Genomic DNA, 24,748 nt, shown 5'->3' on the forward strand with positions numbered 1-24,748 from the left:
AGGCAACTGTTGAACAATAGTTTTTGCTTCGGAGGGAGCCTAGTAGTGGGGCAAAGAATGGTGAGTAAATATTCATTATGCCTGCTGGTTTTTGGCAAAGGTCCAATCAATTATTACTTTTTCAAACGGGATTTTAGGAACAACAATAGGTACAAGTGGTGCTGGTGGAATCTTTTCATTCGGTCTACCCGTCACCTGACACATGTGACAGGACTCTATAAAGTTGTGTACGTCCTCCTTCATCCTTGGCCAATAGAAGTCTTCTAGGAGACGTCTGTAAGTCTTAGTGACACCAAGATGGCTTTCTGTAGAGTGCGCTAATTCCATTATCGAAGATCGGAGAGAGCAAGTTACAACCAATTGATGGCAATCACGCCACGAGTCCTTAGCAGTGAGAGTTGGAGATCTGTAATGATGCATCAAAATGTTATTTTCAAGATACAAGAAAGGTAACTTATTACTTTTATCAGAAGGATCCTTAACCTTGATAAAGGAATCTTTAAGGCTTATCGTCTGATCTCTGAAGCTTCACAAAATCATCATGATCAAGACCAACCAAATCAGCTATAATTGGAGAGGGGATGGCTGTAGAATTATCCATTGCCGATTCTGATGCAGCAGAAAGTGTGGTAACTTGGCAGGGATAATTTCATTTTCCAAGACACACTCAGGCTGTGAAATAACAAGGTTAGGCAAGACATTTCCTTCTGCTAAATCGTTACCTAATAAGATATCTGCCTTCTTACAAGGCAAGTCTCTGTCTAATAAAACTACTTCTGTTTTACCAGTGTAGTAAGGGCAATCAATGTTCATAGTAACCACAGGTAATATGAATTGACTGGAAAGATCAGTGACAGTAACATATTTATTAATGGGCTGAGTTAAATGTTTCAATTTACCACTCACTAATGTCTGTGATGATCCTGTGTCCCTCAACTTTACAGGGAAATCATTGACAGTACCAGAACAGAAAATTAGATTAGTCATCAGAGACTTGGGAACAATGAAGAGCAGTTTTTGTCTGTGCTTTGTTCTTTGCAAGATTCTCTGGCTTACCTCCTTTATGTTGCCGAGAAGTCTGCAAGACCTTAGATAGGCTACTTGACATTGGGGGTTAGGACAGTCATGTACAGTATGCCCATTCTGCTTACAAAATGAACAAAAGTTACTTACACTTGCCTTTTCTGGAGAAGAGAATTTTTTTGGATGAGATTATATTCATCAGCAAGAAGAATCGCTTTCTTTCCATCTTTCTCTTGCCGTTCTCTGATGAACATTGAAATGTTGCTGGGAATTTTCCTCAAAAATTCTTCTAATACCATAAGACTCTGCAATTGCTCAAAAGTGGTAATATTTTCATTCTCACGCCATTTTTAAATAGTTAACATTTAAGCTGAAACAATTCCAAATAAGTTTGAGAGCTTCCTTTAACGGAATTTCTAAATAACTGCCTGTACCCTTCAGCTGTAAGAGTATATGCATCGAGGATAGCTTTCTTGAGCAATATAACTATGCTCCTCTAGCATTTGAGCAGCTATATGAGCAGCCTTACCTTTCAAAGCACTCCTGATCAGTAGAACATATTGATTCTCTGGCCACTGCAATATTGTCACCGTGTCCTCGAAAGTACTGAAAAAAATATCAGGAATCTCTTTCGTCAAAAATGGTTAAAAGTTTACTAGCCTTAGTGAGCGAAAAAGATTCTACAATCTCCCTTTCTCTACCTCTCTCTTCCAACCTAATGGTAGACAGTTGCCGTTCCAGTTCCAGCTTTTCCTGTCGTTCCAGTGCCAATAGTCTTTCCCTTTGTTTGTATTCAGCATTCTGAAATAAAGTTAAATTTTCAACTTTAGCTTTTTCAGCATTTTACAATGCTAGAGCGCAGCCGTTTTTATCTCTGCAACTCTAGCTGTAACTTCAGTTTAACAAGTTCTGGATCCTCAGCAGCAGTACCCACACCTCTTCCTAAAGTAAGGAGACGTAGGGGAGAAGCTTCTTCCTGTGAAATTGAAGAGTTGGCCACCAAGATATCCAAAATCCTACCCAGCAGATCTGCTTTCACCATCAAAGGGGATGTAGGAATAGTAGCACGTTCAGCTATCTTCCGTAGGTCTGTTTTCTTTGCATACTGCAATGACAAAAGGTGCTCCCGAGGGTCACCTAAAAGTTTCTCCAAGTTGAACAACATGGTTAATCAAAACACAATTAGGTCGTTTGCGCTGTCACTCACAACTACTTACCACGAAATAGTCCAGTATATGGGGGGAAGTTTTAGAGCTAAGAATATTTCCAAAAGTATGAGGGCATTCATTAGTACCCTATAAGGGAAAATGTTCCCTGAAATAATTCAATGTATGAGGGGATTTATTAGTACCCTATGAGGGAATGTGTTCCCTGAAGTAATCCAATATATGAGGGGATTTATTAGTACCCTATGAGGGAATGTGTTCCCTGAAGTAATCCAATAGGTCTGGAGTGACTTGAAAGGTCGCTAGAGCGATAGTCGGCAATGTCAAGGTAAAATAAGAACGGCGAAATTAGAACCGAATTCCTTGCACTGCACCCCCTCCAAACCATCGGTATTTACTTGAGATGGCGTGCTATTATCTACGGCACCTTAATTAATGTCAGAGGTGGAGTTCATTATCCATAGTGGTATAGCATGTAACATATGGTTTGAGGTTCTTCATAAAGGAATTCACAATCACAATTATGATTACAGTCACAATCGCGATCATATCACAATCACAAATCCCGGTCAGGCCCCCACTATAATGAATTCCACTAATTCTGAAGAACTTTCATAACTCCGAGATGGAACCAGAGTCTTTTCATTTGATAATTTCCACAATAGATGGTTATACAGTGGAATAAAATAATCAGCAAGGCTTAACAAATCTATTTTCGCCACTTTAAATATGCACAAAAGCCATTACCACCAGATCAGAATAAATATGTATTGCCACCACCGCTGGAAAATGAACTCAACCAAAATAAGCCGTAAAAGCTCTGACGTAAGTTTTTCCAAGGATGAAAAACAGAATTGAAACTGAAGTAAATGCACCGTTACCAAGAGATGGCGTTAGAAGTTAAGTAATCTCACTACTTTTTTTTTTTTCTTTTACAAAGGTCAAGGGTTTTCCAACTGATTTAGAACCCTTTTTGCATACTGAATTAAAAAATACAGTTCATTTCTAAGTTATTTCTAAGATATAGTCTATTTCTATTCCCGCATGTTTCCAAAATATTCCAATTATCCAAGCGTTTATGGGCTTTGGTTTTCCAAAACCAGGTCGTGGGTAACCCTTAATAATTATTTTTATTTCTATTTTCAGGTCTAAATGTGCATAAAAATGGATCGGAATGGTAAAAACCATCCTAATAGGTTCTGTTACATCTGCAGACATGTGGTTCTTCCAGACCATCAAGCAAAAATCCGGATTTTGTGAAGAAGGCATATCAAGCTTACTTAGGAGTCAAACTAGGGGACATGTGTAGAGAACTTAAAGGATTTGAGGAGCAAGAAAAGGAAGACTATGCCATTTGGTGTCCCACAGGTGTGGAGGGAAGGGAAAGTCCCATTATAGAGTGCTACTTTTGCAGGACAAATCGAAAAGGCAACAATTGCAAGAACAAGCACCATGTTCAAAACCCTGATGTTCCTTCAGCCATAAAGCCAGTCCCCCATGGCCCAGATCTTCCTGTTCCTGAGCCAAATTTCACCATGGAACCTAGTTCTGATTCCAAATCTATTGACATGACTGATACAGCTGAGCGTGGTACATACAGGCCAGAAGAGGACGACCAACCGGTGCCTTTAACCCAAGCCGAACTCGGTGACCTAACACGAAACCTGAACCTTTCCAAGGAGTCTGCCCAGCTACTCGTCTTTGAGAGAAACGTCTACTGGCACCAGGAACAACACTATTGGTATCGGAACCGGGAGAGAGAATTTAGAAAATTCTTCACGTTTGATGAAGCATCCTCACTGGTCTACTGTAACAATATTGCTGATCTGTTTGAATTACTTGGCCTGAAGTATGATGTTATGGAATGGAGACTTTTCATTGACTGATCTAAGAGAAGTTTCAAGGCAGTTCTTCTGAATAACGGAAATAAGTTTTCATCAATCCCCCACAAAAGTATGGAACTTTTGTTGTCTGCTCTGAACTACCAGGAACATATATGGTTGATCTGTGGAGATCTTAAAGTTGTTGGACTCATCCTAGGGCTTGAAGGTGGTTACACAAAGTATTCATGCTTTCTGTGCTTATGGAATAGCCGTGCTGATGACCAGCATTATGTCAGACAAGAGTGGCCATCAAGACAAGGATTAAAACCTGGGTCACACAACATTCTATCCCACCCTCTGGTTGAACCGATGAAGATATTGCTTTCACCCCTCCACATCAAACTCGGTCTCATGAAGAATTTTGTAAAGGCATTGGACAGGGAAGGTAGAGGCTTTGCTTTCCTCCATCAGAAGTTTCAACAAAAAAACATGGAGAAACATATAAGGCAGGTATATTTGATGGTCCTCAAATAAGGGAACTCATCAAGGACGCTAGTTTTGATGATGCACTGAATCCTGCTGAACACAGCCTGGTTGTCCATTAAGTCAGTCATTGTAAACTTCCCTGGCAACCCCCCCCTTGTGACCAGGAACTTTGCTGTAGGGGGGGGGGGGGGGGGGGGGGGGGGGGGGGGGGGGGGCGCCGGCTTGCGTGGTGCAATGAAGAATTGAGCGATGGTGGTAGGGTGATTTATTCACCCCGGTAGTTACTGCCATGCCACTAAGGTCAATTCAGAGCATCCTGACTAATCCTGGTACTCTGTATCACCTCCTCCTATTTTCACTATTTCTCTCCTTCCTCTGTCCGGATGGATTTTCTTGATGACCTTAGCATGAATTTGGACATGCTCTTACTGTTCTCTGGAGTTGAAGGAGGGTGTAGTGGGACGGCATGCCTCCCCACTCACAGAACTGGAGTACCCAACGTGGTCGAGCGAGGGGAAATTTTTATGTCAAACCCTGCATTCGGTGCTGGGTCTGATCTCGATGGACTGACGACCCTCAAGGTACTGAATGTGGGGTGTATATCTAGGTTGTACCCTTAGGGTGCCCCAGTAAGGGAATTGCATCCTCTAAATGTGGCTCCATGGTGGGTATGGGGAAAGCCAAGACGAATTTTTCTATATATCATTCTATGAGGAATTTGAATCCCCAAAATCCTTATGACCATTGCACGGAACCAGTGGTTACACTGGCACCATATACTCCCCATCAAGGGAGAAGAAATTTTGTAGGAAGAAAATCCTTAGAAGAATCTGGAGGATGTGTACCTAATGAGTATGATAAATATCTAACCATTACCTTTGAGGATAAAGTTATGAATATTTTTGAAGTACATAGGGATATTGTAAAATGCTGTGGGAGGGAACCTAAGATATTGCCACATGGTAGAAATAAGCTTTTGGTAGAGACTAGATCATTAGAAGAAAGTGAGAAATTGAAATCTCTGAGTTTACTGGGAGGAGTAAACCACATGATACCTTCAATCATACCAAAGGAATTATATATGCTCCTCATCTTATGATTCATCCTGAAGAGGAACTGGAAGATGAACTTAAAGATCAGGGGGTATTGAAGGTGGAAAGACTGAAAAAGAAAGTAAGTGGGGCATGGTGTCCTATGCCACAGTTATTATTAACTTTCAATTCTTCTAAATTGTCAAATTTTGTTAAAGCAACTTGGTACAGATATAAAGTGAAACAGTACGTGCCGAGACCCAGGAGGTGTTTTTAGTGTCAGGAATATGGGCATATAATTGGGTCCTGTAGATCCAAGTTGCAAGGAAACCCTGCAATTTGTATAAATTGTGGGGAAGTTGAGCGTGGTGATTGCCATACTGAACCAAAATGCATTCATTGTGGGGAAGCACACCAGTCATCCTCGAACTCGTGATGTTTTCCTTTTTGAGAAAGAAGTACAATATACTAGAGTCCTTGAGAAAGTTACTTTTGCAGAAGCCCGAAAAATAGTACTGAACAAATATATAAGACCAGGGGTATCTTTTGCAAGTGTTGCTGTAAATAAACAAATATTGAGAAGGAGGAAAGTTAATTCGAATACTGCTTCGAATTCATTTAGAACAGGTTTAAAAATTCAAAAATCCCATGTAACAGAAAGTAGCAGCAAAAACAACTTGGGTAAAGCTCAAATTAAAATGTCTACGACTGCAACATCATCCTTGGTTGATGTGCAAAACTCTGGAAATAGCATCGGCTTTGGCTGGTGCACCGGCCTCTTTGGAGGCAGCATCAGCTTTAGCTGGTGCACCAGCCTCTTCGGAGGTAGCATCAGCTTTGGCTGGAGCACTGGCCTCTTCAGAGGCAGCATCAGCTTCAGATGGTGCACCAGCCTCTTTGGAGGCAGCATCAACTTCAGGTGGTGCACCGGCCTCTTTGGAGACAGCATCAGCCTTGGCTGATGCATCAACCTCTTTGGAGGCAGCATCAGCTTTGGCTGATGCATCAGTTTCTTTGGAAGCAGCATCAGTTTTGACTGGTGTAAGTAATTTGGAATATACATCTGTCCTTGCTGATGTGCATGCCTCTTTTGGGGGGTCGCCCTCCTTAGCTGATGCAATGGCTTTTTGGGAGCCCCGAACACCAGCTACAGAGGTAGCCAGCCAAGAACTAGAAGTTACTTCCTGTATGGAGGTAGCAATGTAAGTCCCAAAAAGAAAGGAGGCTGAGGGTGGCAGGCAGTCTCCCTCTAAGAAAAAACAAAGCAGGATTCCCAAAATTCCTGGCAACCCTACTAAAACAAAATATCTTCAAAGAGGCCCTATTATCAGGGCCTCTAAACTCAAGTAAATTCTTAAATTTACTTTTCTCCCATTTAGCTCTCAGGGCCTGAGAGCTAAATGGGAGGAGCTCAAAATGCTAATTTTTGTGTTGTTTATTGTTTGCATAGCTTTGTAGGAGACTATGCTCAGCAGTGGTTATATTCCTTGCCCTAAAGAATATGTTGCTTTCCATTCAGACCTAAATCAAAATAATAGAAACCGGGGTGGAGCAATGTTATATTTTCACCACGATACTCCACACAAGCATTTTCCTTTTGATTCTTCTTTGCAAGCTGTTGCAGTGCAAGTGTTTCTGGCTCGTAAATATACAGTTTGTTCTGTATATCTTCCACCAAATGTAGCTTTCCCTAGTACTGATTTCTGTAATCTTATCATACAGCTTCCTCTGCCTTTCATCATCCTAGGTGATATGAATGGAAGAAATCCTTTATTGGGGGGAAATTGCCTGTCATCTATTATTGAAAGGGAAAATGTTGGTGTTCTTAACGCTGGAGAACCCACCTATTTCCATGTACAGACCGGTACTTTAACAGCCATCGACTTGTCAATATGTAGTGCCAATGCCATTATGGACTTCAATTGGCGAGTGATCAATGATAGGTACAGCAGTGATCAATTTCCAATTGTTGTTAGCACTGGATCAAGTCCTCCATGTCCAAGATAACCCCGTTGGAGTGTAAAAAGAGCTGACTGGGCAAATTTTGAAGAGCATAGTTCAATCGAAGCTACAGCAGAGGAATTTGAATGCATTGAGGATGCTATTGAATTGTTAATAACTACTTTATTTGCAGCTGGACTTCAGGCAATTCCAAGAACACTAGGTCTATTTATGCACCGACCAGTACCATGGTGGTAAAAAAAAGGCCATGAAACCCATAGAACTATGAGATCTTGTTTTACTAGGTATAAAAGACGGAAATGTAACTATTATCTGGTAAAATTTCGTAAGGCTAGGGCAAAGTTTAGGTTTGAAATTAAAAATGGACGAAGACAATCTTCTTCATTTCTTCTATAAATTGCAAAACTCCCATCACATTAGTGTGGAAGAAGATAAGGAAAATAGCAGGAAAGATTGTACCTAGCCAACCACCTGTGTTAAAAATAAATGGCATAAATGTAGGACATCCAAAAGTAGTGTCAAATGAGTTTGCCCTACATTTTGCTAAAATATCTAAAAAAGATAATGAGAAACCATGTGCAAACAGCAGAAAACAAATGGAACAGTATTATCTTGATTTCACAACAAATAAAGAGGAGTCTTATAATATTTCATTTACTATGAGAGAATTTTAATTGGCTCTCTCAAAGTGTAAAGAATCTGCTCCTGGTCCTGATGAAATTTCATATTCTATGTTCAAGCATGCTGCTCAGAATACTAAAAGATTTATCCTCAGTATAATAAGCAGAATATGTAAAGAACATTACTACCATTTATGTTGGGAACTAGCAAGAGTCCTTCCTTTTGTCAAGCCTGGAAAGGATAGTTCTTTAGTAGGAAATTATCGTCCAATTGCCCTAACATCTTGTTTGTGTAAACTAATGGAGAAAATGGTGAATGCTCATTTAGTATGGTATTTAGAGCGAGGAAACTTTTTCTCTCCGTCCCAATGTGGTTTCCGTAGTATGCGATCCACTGTTGATATCTTAGTTAGAATGTAGTCTGCAATATGTGAAGCCTTTGCCTCTAAGCACCACTTTATCACGGTTTTCTTTGACTTCGAAAAAGCGTATGATACTACGTGGCGGTATGGAATTTTGAAAGTAGTCCATGAATATGGTTTAAGATGAGAATTAGCTATTTTTATTGAGCTATTCTTAAAAAATCGTTATTTTCAAGTACAAGTAGGAGCAGTTCTGTCTGAAGTATGTAAACAAGAAGAAGGTGTTCCTGAGGGCAGTGTGTTGTGTAACACTTTTTGCTCTAGCAATTAATGACATAGTAAAGCAAATACCTGCTGATGCTATACACACATTCTTTGTGGATGACTTTTCTTTATCTTTGCAGCTGCACGTATGTCAGTAGCAGAACGTCTACAAATAGTAATAAATAAGATAGTGAAATGGGCTGAAGTGCATGGTTTCAGATTTTCTTCATCAAAGACTGTAGCCACGCATTTCTGTAGAATTAGAGGGATACATGCAGACCCAGGTTTATATGTAAATGGCCAGAGAATATCTTGTGTTAACGAAACAAGGTTTTTAGGAATGATTTTTGATACTCAGTTGACATGGCTTCCCCATATCCTAAATCTCAGGGCTAAGTGCAGAAAATCCTTGGATATCTTGAAAGTTTTGTCAAGTACATCTTGGGGAGCAGATAGACTCCAGTTATTGAGATTGTATAAAGCCTTGGTTTTATCAAAATTAGCATATGGATGTGAAGTTTACACCTCGGCTACCTCAAGTCGCCTTAAGATTTTAGACTCCATTCACCATACTGGAATTAGGATTGCTACTGGAGCTTTAAGGACTTCCCCTATAGAGAGTATGTTAGTAGATGCTGGGGAAATGCCCCTAGCCTTACACTACCAGGCTCTTCTGGCTCGAAGCTGGCTCTGATTCCAAAGACTTCCTGGATCCCTAGTATGCCAGTCGCTAAGAAATGGAAGATTTGATAGCTTTTATGAAAGTCATCCAAAGATGCCACGTCCATATGCCATCAGACTGAAATCAACCCTCCAAGACTTGAACATTCCAGACAAATGTGTACTACCGGTCAAGGCATCTGTATCTCCCCCTTGGAAATTCCCAGCAGTAGAGTTTTGTAACTACTTTAATCAACCAAAAAAGAATGTCTCTGATACAATATTACGTTATACCTTTTTAGATCATATGTCACAACATGATAGTTTTGGCATAGTTTTTCCGTCCTTTGAGCGTAGTGGAAGGCTCTCAAGTAATGCATCTGCATTTACTGCAGAATTATATGGAATTTTAAATACTGTCAAAGAAGTTTTAAAAAGTAGTGATAAGAATTTTATTGTGTACTGTCACTCTAGAAACGCTCTAGAGTCACTGAAAGATTTTTATTCCAAACATCCAGTAGTTTTAAGTATTCTAGAATGGTTATTTTTAGCTAAGCGGAGGGGTTTTAATATTGAATTTTGTTGGGTTCCAGCACATGTTGGAATATCTGGAAATGAACACGCTGATGCAATTGCCAAAGAGGCTGTTTCTCGTATTGAGCTCAGATCATTTAAGCTGCTGTGCAGAGATTTATATACTCCAATTAGAGAGAAGCATAAAGTACTTTGGAAAAATATTTGGTCAAATTTAACTACTAATGTAAAAATGAGAACAATTGCACCTGCAATGAATCCTTGGCTGTACAATTTTATGCCCAGAAGGTTTGAAACGGCTCTGTGCCGCCTGCGTATTAGACATACTAGGCTGACACATTCCTACTTGATGAGTCGTGATCACGAACCATACTGTGAGGATTGCCTGGTTCCACTGACTGTTATGCACTTGCTGGTTGAGTGCCCCAGTTTGGTGGAACAGCGCAATTAATATCTATACCAAGGGAAGGAGAATAATGTTTTTAAGTTATCAAAAATTTTAGGAGCAAATGGGATTTTTAACATTACTGGCTTGTTTGGATTTCTTTTTAACACTGGTATTTTAGTTAAACTGTAATGCTTGTGTGCGCCTTGCTTTTATTCTTATTGAAATGGTGTATATGTATATGTGTGTGCATGTACGTACGTGTATGTATGTATGTGTGTGTGTATATGTATGTATGTATGTAGTGATTTTTTTATATAATTCATTTTTATATTATTTATTTGATAATTACCAGTATCTTTTATCATATTTTTTAAATAATTATCTGTTAATTATTATTATTAAAATTTATAGGGTCTTTTTATATATAGTTCGGCATCAATGACCTAGTTGTCGCGATGCTAGATTAATATAGTATCAGTCAATCAATCAATCAATCCCAGTATCAGAAGGTGGTTGATTAGTTAATGGAGAATTTCCGCCAACTTGGTGTTCGCATGTCAGTGAAAAAGCACTTCCTCTGGTCTCATCTGGACTATTGTCCAGAGAATTGTGGAGAAGAAGAGGGCGAGCGCTTTCACCAAAATATCAGTGTTACGGAGGAACGCTATCAAGGCCGATGGAATGTCAACTTTCTGGCCGACTACTGCTGGTGCCTGAAGAGGGATGTGGAGTCTTCTCAGCAAAAACGGAAGTCCCTGAAGAGACCATTCATCCATGAGTAGCTTTCTTAGTTCATTATACTCTTCTTGCTATCTATTCAAGATATTTTGTAAGCCTTCTGTGGATAAATCAGTCTAATATTTTCAGTGTTGTTCATTCACCTACAAATAGATAAGAATTTAGGATAATATAATTAACTTGATCTGATTGAGTAAAATGAGAAGTATTTTTGGATTCAGTGCAAAAAAAACCCCCTAAAATCAGGTATTATATATTTATATATACTTACCTACATACATACATACATATATACATACTTTTGTATACAAACATATATATGTGTCTGTGTATGTGTGAATGTGTGTGTAAGGAAGGAGATTACGAAAGTGGAACATGCTCATTAGTCAAGAAGTCATGTTAGTGAAATTAACGATCAATAAGAGATAATAGAGAAGTTTTGTGCAAACAGGCTAATGATGTTGACAGAGCCCAGGTATTCAGAAATTGGCATCGACGTTAGTGTTATCTCAAGAAAGTTTCCAGGAAAATACTACGTATGGAAATGGGGATATAAGGAAAAGAAAGTCAACGCAGTCATGAGCAAAATATGAAAACGGCAATATGATTAATGAAGCATAAGTTGAAGAAAACCAGAATGTGTTTATGATGGAATTCACGGTTTTTAATGAGAAATATATAATGAAGACACTCAGGTGATGGAAAACACTAGGTTATGATATGCTCACCGCAGAGTTCGATTTTAGCCGAAACTGGAATGACATATCGTGGATTACCTCAACTCGTTTGCAGAATATGGAGTAAGGAAACAAAATCAGATGGTTGGGAATCGGAAGTCAAGAGCTAATGTGCCAAATACATGCATTTATGTGTATATATGATAGTGAATGTATGTATAATATAGTATTTATAATTGCGCATGTATTCATACACAACGCGAACACAAAACATCCGTATAGGTGCAGTCGTTTTCTTACACCCCAATACCGAGTTAGATGTTGAAAGAGTCGCCAGTAACAGAAAAGCCAGCCAGCGAAATATAACTCTTCCTTTTCATCTCTCGTTTTCCATCGCTTTTGATATATCCGTTTTGGCCATTTTATCAACAGCCATAAAAAGAGAGAGAGAGAGAGACACGTTTTATCGGGACTGTCCCACTCGTTGTACAGAATTCATGTCCATTTCTAGTCATGTGCAAAATTCGCCGGGTGAAAGATTTAAGAGTGGAAAGCAGAGAAAAATATGATCCGAAAGTTTGGTAAAAAAAAAAAAAAAAAAAAAAAAACCAAAGATAAAAATAAAAAAAAGTTTCGATAACCTTTTGGAGCTATATTGAGCAGTGCTCTTCATTCTCTCTCTCTCTCTCTCTCTCTCTCTCTCTCAACTAAGGTAAAAACTTGAAGCGGTGTTTTCCCTTTAAAAAGAAGTCCCTCCTCCTCCTCCTCCTCCTCCTCCTCTATTAAAGGAAGGGGTCAGTGGCGGAGTTTTGAAAAGTAAATTGATGCACGAGCATTGCTTGTTGGTTTTATGCTCCTCCTCTGCTCTGCTGCTGCTGCTGCTGCTGCTCTCTCTCTCTCTCTCTCTCTCTCTCTCTCTCTCTCTCTCTCTCTCTCTCTCTCTCTCTCTCTCTCTCTGTTAGTCCTGTAAGAGGCTGAATAGAAGGTGATTGGGTTTAAAGGGTCATAAGAGTTAGACAAGTTTTTTCAAATCCTTTGACACTTGAACCCTTAGTTTCAGTTCAGAGTTTTATTTTATATATATAACACGTGTGTGCAATTCAGATCCGTTTCTTGTTAAACAATATTTCCCATTAATCAGCCCCAGCATAGTTTCTGATGGAGGGATATGTAGTGTAACTTCAAATTAAATTGAAAAGCGTTGTCATCCTTCTTATTGGTTTTAAGCACATGATTATATAGGAGAGTAAAGTTCTTTGTTAAATCAGCAGTACAGAGACAAGAACCAGTATGTTTTGAGTTTTTGTCACTATGAAACACGAGCGAAATTATTAAGTCAGCTTAGAAGCTAGGCTCATACCATGTTTGGAAAGTTGTTTCAGTTCGATTTATTTAGACAGAATGGTTGTTTTTAATTAAGTCCTATTATTTCATTCTTTTTAAAAGTAGGATGTTAATATATTGATACTATATTATATTCGTATATTTAGCCCCTTTTCGTTCACTTTCCTGTTTTTCGAAAAGTGTGTGGGACAGGCTGATACGAAAGCAAAAGTTGTTTGGTGGATTATCAGGAAAGTGCCTTCAATTTTACCTAATCTGTTCCAACTAAGCATTTTATTTTTTAAATAAATCCATTGTGACTGTCCTCCTGGCAAAACTTTTGCCTCGCCAGTTGCTCCCAGCGCTTTTTTCTATAACATATTGACATGTTTATTTTAACTTTCAACAGAATTTTTGTAAATAATTTCAAGCACTGTTGTTGCTGATGGCATTGTTGTTTATTGCTATTTTGATTTTTGCAGTGTTACTATTGTTATGAGTCTCTTTATGAGTTTTGATACTGATTTTATCTTTCTGGAGACACTAAGCAGAACCCTTGGCCTGTTACTGATTACTGTAAGAAAAATTGCAGAGCACTTTACTCAGATATTTGGGGCTAATGGTCAAATGTTCTTGATCGCCAGATTTGTGCCTGTAACAACGATAGGATGTTTTTATCTGAGACTTGTAAAGGTTGAGTTTATAATCCCATGGTTTGATGGCCCTGACTATATTTATTGTCGTAACATCCCGCATCAGCAAGTATGGCTGTATACACTTAAGTACGGACGACCTATTTATTGTCAGAAAAATTTGGAGTTTAGTTACCATGAAGTCCTTTGTTTTAAAATTTTCTGTAAGCTCTACAATTGCGTTCTATGTATTTGCTGTTTACTGCAATCCAAATATCGACGATTCTTTATATGACTGTTTCTTGGAGAGGATTAGTTTGGCTCAGTCACAGGATCCAAAAGCTTTATTTGTTATTTGTGGAGATGTAATGCAAAGCACAGTGAGTGGCTAAATTCAGATTCCACAGATCAGCATGACCGGTCTGCTCTTGAGTTCTGTGTATCCTCCGATTTTGTTCAGCTAATTGAGGAACCCTCCCACATTTCTGGTTATAGGTTGGACCTCATATTCACATATGTTCCAGCCATGTCAAGTCCAAGATCTGTGAATATGTAGGCACTTTTGATCACTGCGCCATTGAGATGGACATATCTATTGATCAGTATATTCCAGATGGTATGCCTAAAATCCAGAGCCAATTGGGATAACATTATTGAATCTTGTGAGGCACTTAATATTTCAGATGCTATTTTAGATCCTGATCCCAAGAAGTTACATGAAATGCTGATGGCTATTCTAATAAGAAAGATAATCGAATTTAGGATAAATGACCAGCTGTGGTTTGATGGTGCATGCAGACGAGCCTACCATGAAGAACAGACCAAATTCAATGCATATAGACAAAATCATTCAGATGAAAATTGCACCATTCTTGTTGAGTACCCCCTTGTGACTAGGAACTTTACTGTAGGGGGGGCGGGCTTGCGTGGTGCAATGAAGAATTGATTGATGGTGGTGGGGTGATTTATTCACTCCGGTAGTTACTGCCATGCCACTAAGGTCAATTCAGAGCATTCTGACTAATCCTGGTACTCTGTATCACCTCCTCCTATTTTCACTATTTCTCTCCTTCCTCTGTCCAGATGGATTTTGTTGATTACCTTAGCATGAATTTGGACACGCTCTTACTGTTCTCTGGAGTTGAAGGAGGGTGGAGTGGGACGGCATGCCTCCCCACCCATAGAACTGGAGTACCCAACGTGGTCGAGCGAGGGGAAATTTTTATGTCAAACCCTGCATTCGGTGCTGGGTCTGATCTCGATGGACTGACGACCCTCAAGGTACTGAATGTGGGGTGTATAACTAGGTTGTACCCCTAGGGTGCCCCAGTAAGGGAATTGCATCCAGTAAATGTGGCTCCATGGTGGGTATGCGGAAAGCCTAGACGAATTTGTTATATATCATTCTATGAGGAACTTACAACCCCAAAACTCCTGATGACCATTGCATGGAACCAGACATGGGAAGGGCTCTTCAATCCAGTGTGGTTACACTGGCACCATATAACCCCCCATCAAGGAAGAAGAAATTTTGTAGGAAGAAAATCCTTAGAAGAATCTGGAGGATGTTTACCTAATGAGTATGGTCAATATCTAACCATTACCTTTGAGGATAAAGTTGTGAATATTTTTGAAGTACATAGGGATATTGTAAAATGCTGTGGGAGGGAACCTAAGATATTGCCACATGGCAGAAATAAGCTTTTGGTAGAGACTAGATCATTAGAAGAAAGTGAGAAATTGAAATCTCTGAGTTTACTGGGATACCTTCAATCATACCAAAGGAATTATATATGCTCCTCATCCTGAAGAGGAACTGGAAGATGAACTTAAAGATCAGGGGACATTGAAGGTGGAAAGACTGAAAAAGAAAGTAAGTGGGGCATGGTGTCCTATGCCACAGTTATTATTAACTTTCCATTCTTCTAAATTACCAAATTTTGTTAAAGCAGCTTGTTACAGATATAAAGTGAAACAGTACTTGTTGAGACCCAGGAATATGGGCATATAATTGGGTCCTGTAGATCCAAGTTGCAAGGAAACCTTGCTGTATAAATTGTGGGGAAGTTGAGCATGGTGATTGCCATACTAAACCAAAATTAAAATTTCTACAACTGCAACATCATCCTTGGTTGATGTGCAAAACTCTTTGGAAAATAACATCGGCTTTGGCTGGTGCACCAGCCTCTTTGGAGGCAGCATCAGCTCTGGCTAGTGCACCGACCTCTTCGGAGGCAGCATCAGCTTTGGCTAGTGCACCGACCTCTTCGGAGGCAGCATCAGCTTTGGCTGGAGCACTGGCCTCTTCAGAGGCCACATTAGCTTCAGGTGGATCACCAGCCTCTTTGGAGGCAGCATCAGCTTTGGCTGGTGCACCGGCCTCTTTGGAGTTTCAGCTCAGGCTTTGTCTGGGCCCACCTCTTTGGAGGCAGCAATCAGCTTTGAGCTGGTTGCACTGGCCCTCTTTGGAGGCAGCATCGAGCTTTGTCTGGTGCACCACTCTTTGGAGGCAGCATCAGCTTTGCTGGTGCACCTGGCCGCTGGGAGGCAGCATCAGCTTGTTGGGTGGGCACCAGCCTCTTGGAGGCAGCATTGGCCTTGGCTGATGCATCAACCTCTTCGGAGGCAGCATTAGCTTTGGCTGGTGCATCAGTTTCTTTGGAAGCAACATCAGTTTTGACTGGTGTAAGTAATTTGGAATATACATCTGTCCTTGGTGATGTGCTTGCCTCTTTGGGGGGTCGCCCTCCTTGGCTGATGCAATGGCTTCTTGGGAGCCTGGAACACCAGCTACGGAGGCAGCCAGCCAAGAACCAGAAGTTGCTTCCTGTATGGAGGTAGCAATGTCAGTCCCAAAAAGAAAGGAGGCTGAGGGTGGCAGGCAGTCTCCCTCTAAGAAAAAACAAAGCAGGATTCCCCAAATTCCTGGCAACCCTACTAAAACAAAATATCTTCAAAGAGGCCCTATTATCAAGGCCTCTAAACTCAAGTAAATTCTTAGATTTTCTTCAGTGAAATTGTCAGGGCCTGAGAGCTAAATGGGAGGAGCTCAAAATGCTAATTTTTGAGTTGTCTATTGTTTGCATAGCTTTGCAGGAGACTATACTCAGCAGTGGTTTTATTCCTTGCCCTAAAGAATATGTTGTTTCCATTCAGATCTAAATCAAAATAATAGAAACCGGGGTGGAGCAATGTTATATGTTCGCCACGATACTCTACACAAGCATTTTCCTGTTAATTCTTCTTTGCAAGCTGTTGCAGTGCAAGTGTTTCTGGCTCATAAATATACAGTTTGTTCTGTATATTTTCCACCAAATGTAGCTTTCCCTAGTACTGATTTCTGTAATCTCATACAGCTTCCTCTGCCTTTCATCATCCTAGGTGATATGAATGGAAGAAATCCTTTATGGGGGGATTTAATTACTTATGAGCCCCCTGATCCCAACTCCTTGACGAGGTGGGGGGCTTAGGGATCCACTGCAGAGAGAGTATGCCCCTTTATGCCTACTCTTTCTGCTGTGGATCCAACTGAACATTGGGACCTTTCACTCCTTTACTCCTCCTCTAAATTTTCCCTCTTCCCTCCTCCTTCTTTCGTTGACGACCTTGGCGTGGTTTTGGAATATTTAATTGACCGCTCTTTTAATTTGATGGAAGGTGGAGTTGGACGGCATGCCACTCCACCCGTAAAACTAAAGTACCTGACGTGGTGGAGCGAGGGGAAATTTTTATGTCAACCCATGCCCACAGTGCTGGGTCCGATCTCATGGGACTGACGACCCTTAAGGCACTGTGGGTGTGGCGTATATCCAGGTGAGTGTCCCAGGGCAGTTACCACAGCGTAACAGTATTGCTCCTCCCTCAGTTGGGCCTCCTTGGTGAGAGGGATCTCATCCTGGACGAAATATTTAAACTTTATATATATGGAAACTAAAACAAAAACCCCTACGACTTCTGGCATGGCAATGGACTATTCTAAGGAAAACCCAGGTAATGAAGAACAGGCTGGTATTAAAACTTTAATACCATACAAGCCACAAAGAAAAAACAAATTTAGAATTGACTCAACCTTGACTCACTTCAACTCCCTCTTTGGGAGTGGAAGTTGGTCAAGGTTCTTGACCTTGGAAACTGACAGAAAAATATCAGCATTAAGATTGGAAAATTATTTGTTAAGTAGGCACCCAACCTCAGAAATGTCATTTAGACAAATAAAAAGAACAGGAGTGGTTAATAGAAACCGCTACAAAAAAATCAATCTGAAAATTATTTAACCATAAAGAACATAGACAATATAAAAGTAAAGATAAGAAAGCACGACAATATGAACAGTGTACAGGGTACTGTAGTACCTCCTAAAAGTGAAGAGCCAATAGAGAAAAATATTTTGCTGGATTCCCTTAAAAAAAGGTACAGCAATGTGCAAGATTGTGAAGTATACAGTATAACCAGTAGACAAAGTAATGAAACGACATTGAAAATAGCAAAAATAAAATTTGAAGGCCAAGAATTGCCTTTCAAAATTAAAATCATGGGCCAAAATAGAGAACTAAGACCTTATGTTCCAAAACCACTACAGTGCCAAAACTGCAAGTAAATATGGCCATACATGGAAAAATTGCAGAAATATATCGATTTGTGTGTATTGTGGATCTGTCAAACATACCACGCAGTGGAAGTGTGGTGAACCAAAATGTGTAAACTGTGGCCAAAATCACCATGCTAGGTCTAAGGAGTGTATGTACTATATATACAATACAGAACTGAAATTACTTCAGGAGAGATCAGGAATGCCAATAAGAGAAGCCAAACTAGAGTTGAGAGTTAGAGGAATGCATGATCCCGCTAGGAAGCAAATGTTCTCTGCTGCAATGAGCTCAAAGAATGAAACAAAAATGGAAGCAAATCAACAAACCCCTAATAGATAAATCAGAAGAAAAAACAATAACTTTACAAGAAACTAATATAGCAAGAAATCAAGATACTTGTGCAACTGTGTGTTCAAATTCATTTGAGATATTGGAGGAAATGGAAACACAAGAGAATAATACATGTATAACTGAAATATTACAAGATAATTATAATGAGCTGGAAGCTAAAGATAAAAAGAGGCCTTTAGAGAGAACTCCACCCAAAACCAAAAAGCCAACAATTATTAGAGAGGTATCTGTTAAAGCAAAGACCAAGGATCCACAAAAAGTGCACAGACAAGAAAATAAGAACATACCCTTGTCTCCTAAATTAATAATAAAAGAAATGGATGGAAATACCCAGAACAATAAAGAAATAATAGAGGAGAACACATTAGACAAAAATAAGTATGTGAAGGGAGAAGAGATTACTCCCTCACCAGTAATTGGTGCACTAAAAGTAAATGAAAAAAGGACACATAAGAACATATGTGGATGTAATGAATGTTTCATCGAATTAGGCAACAAAAACAGAAATATAACAAAAGACAGTTTAACAAACACTATACGAAATTTTATAAAATATAGAAGTAAAGAAACCACTAGTCTAGAGACTCACAAAAAAGGCTGTATGTGCATTGGACACCTAATGTCCTATAAGGAAAAGCAAATAAATGTCGTAACTAAAATTTTAGAAAAAATGCAACTAGATAAACCACAACAAGAAAGTAATGCTTGAACACTCTTAACATAATATTTTCAATAATTATATAATACAATGGAACATAAATGGTCTCCAGACCAGATTACATTTGGGAGAATTACAACGCTTACTGAAAGAATACGAACCAATGATATTATGTTTACAACATGTCAATAAAACAGTATCAACAATTGGTAAATATACCTTAGTATCTACATCTAGAGAAGAAGGAAATTTAGGTACTGCTATATATGTACATAACAAAGTATGTTATGACAGGGTACCTGTAAACTTTGCTGATTTGCAAATATCAAGCATCAAAATACGAATAAAAAACTATAATTATGTAATTTATAACATATACAACCAACCTAACAAAAATTACGACATAGAAAAACTTAAGGATTTGTTTGGCAATGCCAGAGAACCTACATTGATAGTAGGGGATTTTAATGCTCACAACCCGATATGGGACTGTAACTGTACAATCTCAAATAGAGCAGGGAGTAAAATTGAAGAGTTCATGGAGTCAAACGACATGTGCTGTATAAATGATGACGAAATTAGTACATATTTTTCAAAAACACATGGAACATTTTCTTCAGTAGACCTAACTCTTTGTACAACAAATATAATTGACAGAATAGATTGGAATATAGTTGATGATTTGCACACCAGTGATCATTTCCCAATATTAATATCATTATTACATAATAATCCTGCAAAACATGTTCCTTACTATAACATTAACAAAGCAGATTGGGAAAAATATGAAATGCACACAAGAAATATCCAACCATTTGAATATTTAAAAGACCATAATGAAACTAACAAAATTCTTGTTGACTTCATTAAAAAGGCTGCTGATCAAGCAATACCAAAGTCAAAGCCCCATCCAACAAAGCACAAAGTCCCATGGTGGTCTGATAAACTGACAGACTTAATTAAAATAAAACACTCAATAGGGAGACGACTAGATAATTTAAATAGAACGTTCAGTAAAATAAATAAAACATTACCAATATTAGAAGGAACTTTACAAAAAATTACTATATTATTACTAGAAATTGATACATTAAAGCCTATATACAACAAAATATCTGCAAAATTTAAAAAGGAAGTAATTCAAGGAAGAATAATTTCATGGAGGAAATATGTATCAGATCTCTCTAATAATACTCCCATACAAAAAATATGGGAAAAATTCAGAAAAATAAATGGTACCCAAGTTAAACCACCTAGACATGCCATATTGAAAGATGGAAAAAGAATACTTGATCCAAAAGAAATAAGTAATATAATAGGAGAAAACTTAGCGAATGTAAGTAGCGATAAAAATTTAGATGAACACTTCCGCACAAAGAAAAATAATGAAGAACTAATAACAATAAATTTCGAAACACAAGAAGATATATATTATAATAGAAAATTTAATATGGAAGAGTTGGAATATGCTCTCTTGAATAGCAATAAATCTGCTCCTGGAGGTGACAATATTTGCTTTGAGATGATCGACCACTTAGCACCTCTGGCAAAGTCATACTTATTACAATTTTATAATCATTTATGGCTTCAGAATCTATTTCCTGATGAATGGCGTAAAGCTATAATAATTCCTATCCCCAAACCTGGAAAGGATCCAAGCAATGTTAATAATTACAGACCAATATCTATAACAAGTTGCTTATGCAAATTACTTGAAAAAATGGTAAATGCTAGACTAACATGGCACATTCGAGAAAACAAAATTTTAACTTCCACTCAATTTGGGTCACAGTGTAACAGGTCTACATTAGATTCTCTCTCTATCCTAGAAGACCATATACGTAGAGGATTTGAACGAAAACAGATAACTGTAGCAGTCTTTTTTGACATAGAAAAGGCTTATGACACTACATGGAGGTATCCTATATTGAAGACATTACAAAACAACAACGTCCGTGGACATTTACCCATGTTCATCCAAAGTTTTCTAACAAATCGAAGTTTTCAGGTGAAAATTGATGATGCTTTGTCCAGAACATTCCCACTTGAAAATGGTGTTCCACAAGGAAGTGTCCTTAGTGGCACACTATTTACCCTAGCAATCAATGAAATTAGTAAAAATCTACCCACCGGAATTAAAAGCAACCTTTATATGGATGATTTTGCCATATATTATTCAGCATCTCGCATTAAACATGCAGAGCGCATCATTAACAAATCTATAATAAAAATAGATGAATGGACCTCATCTGTAGGATTTAGATTGTCCATTAATAAGACTCAAGCAATTATATTTTAAGATAAAGATAAAAGATTGAAGAAAGGTTAAGAAATAGATTTGAAAATCAGAAATCAAAGTATACAAATTGGCCAAACTGCAAAATTTTTTAGGATTAGTATTTGATACTCACTTGAACTGGAATGCCCACGTAACATATGTGAAATCAAAATGTAAAAGAGCATTGAATCTAATTAGAAAATTATCAAACACTATTGGGGAGCTGATAGACAAACCCTTACATTACTATACAAAGCAACAGTGCTGTCTATCATTGACTACGGAAGTGAAATATTCGGCTCAGCTTCAAACGCAGTACTGAAAATGTTGGAGCCAGTTCATAATGAAGGACTTAGAATATGTACAGGAGCTTTAAATCGTCACCAACCTCTTCTTTACAGGTTGAATGTGGTGAAACTACCTCTCTCTCTCCATAGAGAGTTAGTAACGATGAAAATTGCCGTAAGAATTCAGTCAAGTGATTCAACAACCAAAAGATTATTTGAACTAAGGGATGTATTTATTAACAATCATTCACCACCTTTTCCAATTAGATCAAGAAGATTGTTTGAGTACACTGAATATAAATATCCAACTACCTCAAATAGTAAAATTACCTCCTCCTTGGATTATGAATAAAATAAAAGTTTGCACAAAATTAAAATATCTATCAAAAAAGCATTCCTATACCCCAGAACATCAGAGACAACATACAATAGAGCACATAAGCCGAAAAGGTCCACATTATGCAATATATACAGATGGATCCAAATCAGAATATGGAGTGGGATATGCTGCAGTGTCCCAAGATAAAACATGCCAGTTCTCTCTTCCCAATAATGCCTCAGTATTTACAGCAGAGTTATGTGCAATATCATTGGCCATAGAAATAATCAAAGAACACTCCCTTAACAATTTCGTGATTTATAGCGACTCTAGAAGTGCTATAGAAGCCATTAATAGTTATAATCCCAAAAATAATATTGTGCAGCAGATAAAGTTTTTACTCTATAAATTATATAAAAAGGAAAAAATATTGAAATATGTTGGATCCCTGCCCATGTCGGAATAAAAGGAAATGAAGAAGCTGATAAAGCAGCCAAGGAAGCAATCCACAAGGTGAGAACAAATGTAAACATCCCTATTAGTGACACTGTAGCTTATATAAAAACAATAATTGTAAATAAATGGCAAAATATATGGAACGAAGAACCTGAAAGTAATAAACTAAAACAAATAAAACCTGACGTTATAAAATGGAGCGCTCCATACACCAGAGAGAAAGACACACGCAAGTAATCCTGACACGTGTACGTATAGGCCACACTCGTCTAACACATGGGCACTTAATGAGCAGCCCACGTGACCCTGCTCCAGAGTGCTCAGAGTGCAAGGTATTGATAACTGTTAGACATGTATTGTGTGATTGTCCAAAGTATGACCAGCAAAGACTGTCAACATTTGGAAGTAAACCAATAAAAGAAATTTTGTCAGAATCTTTCACATTTTCAGTCGTTCCGATTATGACGTTTCTAAGAAACTCTGATTTAATTAATAAAATATAAAAACTATATTTACAAAAAACCTCAGAGCAATTAATGAATTTTAGATAAAATTTATAAGTTTCTTGACTATAGTTCATTTTAATAACCTTTTTAGTATGTATGGAACCGTGAGTAAATGTATTTATTGCCTGTTTGTGTTCTAGTATGAAAGTCTGAGCCTCTGTGCAGTTTTTTTTTTAACTTTTAATTTATTGAGTAGTATATTATATGACCTATTTGGTCCCAGTTCCTGGCCTTTGGCCTAGACCTGGCATTTTATCAAATCCTTCGGGCCAGCCCTATGAGAGCTGAAAATCAGCTCAGTGGTCTGGTTAAACTATTCTTATAATAATAATTACTTATGAGAGAGGAAATTGCCTGTCATCTATTATTGAAGGTGAAAATGTTTGTGTTCTAAACTCTGGAGAACCCACCTATTTCCATGTACAGCCCCTCGAGTAGGTTTCCTTCACGTGGTGAGGGGGTAAGGGGTTGGGGTTCTGCCTTCAAGTTTGCGAAGGATGGCACCTGACGGAACGCATACAAAACTTTTAGTATTAACTTGCGTGGATATTTACATTTTCGAAAAATTTACTGCTAGGGTTGGGTTAGTCTGGGAGGGATTCGTGGTTTGGAGGGGGTTTGCATCCGAAGCTAATTGTGGGATGGCACCGTTGACAACCTTAGGCTTGGATAAGGACCTCCCTTTGCCATCCCCAACCTCCTCCAATGAAAACATCAAAGATTCTTTGATTGTTACTACAAGCCCTTATGTAGTTCAGAACAGAGGAAAAGAATAGCAGGTTTAATAATAGAAATAAGAATGCTAATCCTGATATTGGAATTTTACTTGGATCTCAAGAACCTGAGACATAATAAATACCTTTCTCTTGACCTCGACAAAAGCATAAAAGAACTGAATATATTTGATGTCCATAGAGATATTGTGAAATGCATTGGCAGAGAACCAAAGATAGCCTCTCAAGGGGAAGGAAGCTTGCTTGTAGAAGTTTCATCACCAGATGAAAGTAGAAAATTACTAAAGGAGTAGTGTATAGTACTGAACTCCTACATTATTCTGTGGACACTCTCCTAAAAGAATTTGCTGATCAAAAAGTGGTTGATGTGAGACGAATCAAGAAAAAAGTATTGGGAATATTACATCCAACACCTACTTTGATACTCACCTATGATTGTTTGAGACTCCCTAAATTTCTGAAATCTGCATGGCTCCACCTGCCAGTTAGACAGTATATTCCCGCTCCCAGAAGATGTTTCCATTGCCAAATGTTTGGCCATTTGATTACAACATGCAGGAAAAAAGAAAGGAATGAACCAGCCATATGCTTTAACTGTGGCAGAAAAGAGCATGGGAATTGTGAACTTACTCCATGCTGCCCTAATTGTGGAGGAGACCATAATGCTGCATATAAATCGTGTATCAAGTATCTCATTGAAAAAGAAACACTTTGTATTAAGACTCAAGAGCGCATTACCTTTAAAGAAGAAAGACAAAAGACTTGCAGAAATTCAACCAAAATACCCAGAAGTCATTTGTAGATGCAGTAAAAGGAAATGAGGAAAGACAAAAGAAATTGAGTCTCAAAAAGTATAATGAAGATAAAGAAGAAAAAATGGA

The sequence above is a fragment of the Macrobrachium nipponense genome, chromosome 40 (genome assembly GCF_015104395.2).
Source record: "Macrobrachium nipponense isolate FS-2020 chromosome 40, ASM1510439v2, whole genome shotgun sequence".
NCBI lineage: Eukaryota > Metazoa > Arthropoda > Malacostraca > Decapoda > Palaemonidae > Macrobrachium > Macrobrachium nipponense.